This window comes from Ursus arctos, unplaced genomic scaffold, assembly GCF_023065955.2.
Source record: "Ursus arctos isolate Adak ecotype North America unplaced genomic scaffold, UrsArc2.0 scaffold_6, whole genome shotgun sequence".
Classification (NCBI taxonomy): Eukaryota; Metazoa; Chordata; class Mammalia; order Carnivora; family Ursidae; genus Ursus; species Ursus arctos.
This window is the reverse complement of record NW_026623078.1, coordinates 12,750,754-12,756,280: the sequence shown is the minus strand read 5'-3', so window position 1 is coordinate 12,756,280 and position 5,527 is coordinate 12,750,754.

Genomic DNA, 5,527 nt, shown 5'->3' with positions numbered 1-5,527 from the left:
GGATATGACAATTATAAATATATATGCCCCCAACAGGGGAGCAGCAAGATACACAAAGCAACTCTTAACCAGAATAAAGTGACATATAAATAAAAATACATTAATAGTAGGGGACCTCAACACTCCACTATCGGAAATAGACAGAACACCCCAGAAAAAACTAAGCAAAGAATCAAAGGCTTTGAATGCCATACTTGACGAGTTGGACATCATAGATATATATAGAACACTACACCCCAGAACCAAAGAATACTCATTCTATTCTAACGCCCATGGAACATTCTCAAGAATAGACCATGTTCTGGGACACAAAACAGGTCTCAACTGATACCAAAAGACTGAAATTATCCCCTGCATATTCTCAGACCACAACGCTCTGAAACTGGAACTCAACCACAAGGAAAAATTTGGAAGAAACTCAAACACTTGGAGACTAAGAACCATCCTGCTCAGGAATGACTCGATAAACCAGGAAATCAAAAATCAAATTAAACAATTTATGGAGACCAATGAGAATAAAAATACAATAGTCCAAAACCTATGGGATACTGCAAAGGCAGTCCTAAGGGGGAAATACATAGCCATCCAAGCCTCACTCAAAAGAATAGAAACATCTAAAATGCAGTTTTTATATTCTCACCTCAAGAAGCTGGAACAGCAACAGAGGGACAGGCCTAATCCACGCACAAGGAAGCAGTTGACCAAAATTAGAGCTGAAATCAATCAAGCAGAAACCAGAAGTACAGTAGAGCAGATCAACAGGACTAGAAGCTGGTTCTTTGAGAGAATCAATAAAATTGACAGACCACTGGCAACACTTATCCAAAAGAAAAGAGAAAGGACCCAGATTATTAAAATTATGAATGAAAAAGGAGAGGTCACTACGAACACCATTGAAATTGGAAGGATTATTAGAAATTTTTATCAACAGCTATATGCCAATAAACTAAGCAATCTGGAAGAGATGGAATCCTTCCTGGAAACCTATAAACTACCAAGATTGAAACAGGAAGAAATTGATTTCTTAAACAGGCCAATTAATTATGAAGAAATTGAGTCAGTGATAAACAACCTTCCAAATAACAAAACTCCAGGCCCGGACGGTTTTCCTGGGGAATTCTACCAAACATTCAAAGAAGAAATAATACCTATTCTCCTAAAGCTATTTCAAAAAATAGAAACAGAAGGAAAGCTACCAAACTCATTCTATGAGGCCAATATTACCTTGATCCCCAAACCAGGCAAAGACCCCATCAAAAAGGAGAATTACAGACCGATTTCCCTAATGAATATGGATGCCAAAATCCTCAACAAGATACTTGCTAATAGAATCCAACAGTACATTAAAAGGATTATCCATCATGATCAAGTGGGATTCATACCTGGGATGCAAGCGTGGTTCAATATTTGCAAATCAATCAGCGTGATACATCATATCAAGAAGAAAAGACTCAGGAACCATATGATCCTCTCAATTGATGCCGAAAAGCATTTGACAAAATACAGCATCCTTTCCTGATTAAAACCCTTCAGAGTGTAGGAATAGAGGGTACATTTCTCAGTCTCATAAAAGCCATCTATGAAAAGCTTACTGCAAATATTATTCTCAATGGGGAAAAGCTGGAAGCCTTTCCCTTATCAGGAACACGACAAGGATGCCCACTTTTGCCACTATTATTCAACATAGTACTAGAAGTCCTTGCAACAGCAATCAGACAACAAAAAGGGATCAAAGGTATTCAAATCGGCAAGGAAAAAGTCAAAATGTCTCTCTTCGCAGATGACATGATACTCTATATGGAAAACCCAAAAGAAGCCACTCCCAAACTATTAGAAGTTATAGAGCAATTCAGTAACGTGGCGGGATACAAAATCAATGCTCAGAAATCAGTTGCATTTCTATACACGAATAACGAGACCGAAGAAAGAAATTAGGGAATCCATCCCATTTACAATAGCACCAAAAACCATACGTTACCTTGGAATTAACTTAACCAGAGACGTAAAGGACCTATATTCTAGAAACTACAAATCACTCTTGAAAGACATTGAGGAAGACATAAAAAGATGGAAAAATATTCCATGCTCATGGATCAGAAGAATTAACATAGTTAAAATGTCCATGCTACCCAGAGCAATCTACACTTTCAATGCTATCCTGATCAAACTACCAAGGACATTTTTCAAAGAACTGGAACAAAAAATCCTTAAATTTGTATGGAAACAGAAAAGGCCCTGAATCTCCAAGGAACTGTTGAAAAGGAAAAACAAAGCTGGGAGCATCACAATGCTGGATTTCGAGCTGTACTACAAAGCTGTGATCACAAAGACAGCATGGTACTGGCACAAAAACAGACACATAGACCAATGGAACAGAATAGAGAACCCAGAAATGGACCCTCGGCTCTTTGGGCAACTAATCTTTGATAAAGCAGGAAAAAACATCCGGTGGGAAAAAGACAGTCTCTTCAATAAATGGTGCTGGGAAAATTGGACAGCTACATGCAAAAGAATGAAACTTGACCACTCTCTCACACCGTACAGAAAAATAAACTCCAAATGGATGAAAGACCTCGATGTGAAACAGGAATCCATCAAAATTCTAAAGGAGAACATAGGCAGCAACCTCTATGACATCGGCCAAAGCAACCTTTTTCATGACACATCCCCAAAGGCAAGAGAAACAAAAGATAAAATGAATTTATGGGACTTCATCAAGATAAAAAGCTTCTGCACAGCCAAGGAAACAGTCAAAAAAACTAAGAGGCAGCCCACGGAATGGGAGAATATATTTGCAAATGACACTACAGAAAAAGGACTGGTATCCAAGATCTACAAAGAACTTCTCAAACTCAATACACGAGAAACAAATAAACAAATCAAAAAATGGGCAGAAGATATCAACCCTTTTCCAATGAAGACATACAAATGGCTAACAGACACATGAAAAAATGTTCAAAATCATTAGCCATCAGGGAAATTCAAATCAAAACCACACTGAGATACCACCTTACGCCAGTTAGAATGGCAAAAATAGACAAGGCAAGAAACAACAATTGTTGGAGAGGATGTGGAGAAAGGGGATCCCTCCTACATTGTTGGTGGGAATGCAAGTTGGTACAGCCACTCTGGAAAACAGTGTGGAGGTCCCTTAAAAAGTTAAAAATTGAGCTACCCTATGATCCAGTCATTGCACTACTGGGTGTTTACCCCAAAGATACAGACGTAGTGAAGAGAAGGGCCATATGCACCTCAATGTTCATAGTAGCAATGTCCACAATAGCTAAATCATGGAAGGAGCCGAGATGCCCTTCAACAGATGACTGGATTAAGAAGCTGTGGTCCATATATACAATGGAATATTGCTCAGCTATCAGAAAGAACGAGTTCTCAACATTTGCTGCAACATGGACGGCACTGGAGGAGACAATGCTAAGTGAAATAAGTCAAGCAGAGAAAGACAACTATCATATGATTTCTCTCATCTATGGAACATAAGAACTAGGATGATCGGTAGGGGAATAAGGGGATAAAGAAAGGGGGGGTAATCAGAAGGGGGAATGAAGCATTAGAGACTATGGACTATGAGAAACAAACTGAGGGCTTCAGAGGGGAGGGGGGTGGGGGAATGGGATAGACCGGTGATGGGTAGTAAGGAGGGCATGTATTGCATGGTGCACTGGGTGTTATACGCAACTAATGAATCATCGAGCCTTACATCGGAAACCAGGGATGTACTGTATGGTGACTAACATAATATAATAAAAAATCATTAAAAAAAATAAAATAAAATAAAATAAAATAAAATAAAATAAATAAAAGAAAGTTGTCCACACCAAAAAAAAAAAATCAACAAAAGCAGGACAACATCAAGACATATTGGAGTTAAATTTGCAAAATATAATAATAAAGAAAAAATCCTAAAAGGAGCAAGACAAAAGAAGTCCCTACCTTACAAGGGGAGATAGTTAAGGCTAGCTGCAGAACTTTCCACAGAAACATGGCAAGCCAGAAAGAGTGGCATGATTATTCAATGTGCAGAACAGTGAAAATCTGCAGCCAAGAGTAGTCTATCCAACAAGGCTATCATTCAGTATAGGAGGAGAGACAGTTTCCCAGACAAATAAAAACTAAAAGAATTCATGACCACTAAATCAGCCCTGCAAGAAATATTAAAGGGACTCTTTGAGTGGGAAGGAAAGACCAAAAGTGACAAAGATGAGAAAGGAAGAGAAAAAACATCCAGAAACAACAACAAAACACATAATAAAATGGAACTAAATATATATCTATCAATAATTACTCTGAATGTGCAGGACTAAATGCTCCAATCAAAAGATATAGGTGTCAAAATGGATAAAAAAGACAAGACCCATCTATATGCAGCTTACAAAAGACTCGTTTTAGACCTTAAGACACCTGCAGATTGAGAGAGAGTAGAGAACGATTTATCATGCAAATGGACATCAAAAGAAAAGCAAAGTAGCAACACTTAAATCAGACAAACTAGATTTTGAATCAAAGACTATAACAAGAGATGAAAAAGGGCACTATATAATAAGAAGATCTAACAATTGTAAATATTTATGCCCCTAACCTGGGAGCACCCAAATATATAAATCAATTAATAACAAACATAAAACAATTTGTTGATAACAATACAATAACAGTAGGAGTTTTAACACCCCAGTTACATCAATGGACAGATAATTTAAGCAGAATCAACAAGGAAACAATGGCTTTGAATGACACACTGGAGCAAATGAACTTCACAGATATATTTGGAGCAATGCATCCTAAAGCAGCAGAATGCACATTCTTTTCAAGTGCACATGGGACATTCTCCAGAATAGATCACATACTAGGTAATTAATAAGGCCTCAACAAGTACAAAAAGATTGAGAATATACCATGCATCTTTTCTGACCACAAGGCTATGAAACTTGAAGTCAACCACAAGAAAAAAATTGGAAAGGCCACAAATATGTGGAGGGTTAAACAACATTCTACTAAACAATGAATGGGTCAACCAGGAAATTAAAGAAAAAATTCTTTAAAAAATACATCAAAATAAATTAAAATGAAAACACGATGGTCCAAAACCTTTGATATGCAGCAAAAGCAGTCCTAAGAGGGAAATATAGAACAATACAGGCCTATATCAAGAAAAATCTCAAATAGACAGCCTAAACTTACACCTAAAGGAGGTAGAAAAATAACAACAAATTGAAGCCTAAAGCCAGCAGAAGAAGGGAAATAATAAAGATTAGAGCAGAAATAAATGATGTAGAAATAAAAAAAAATAGTAGAAGAGATCAATGGAACCAAGAGTTGGTTCTTTGAAAAAAAATTTATAAAATTGATAAACCTCTAGCCAGACTTATCAAAAAGAAAAGAGAAAGGACCCAAGAAAATAAAATCACAAATGAGGGAGGATAAATAACAAGCTATCCCCCCCCCAAAAAAAGAAAAGAAAAAAGAAATGGAAGGAAAACTTCCAAACTCATTCTACAAGGCCAGTATTACC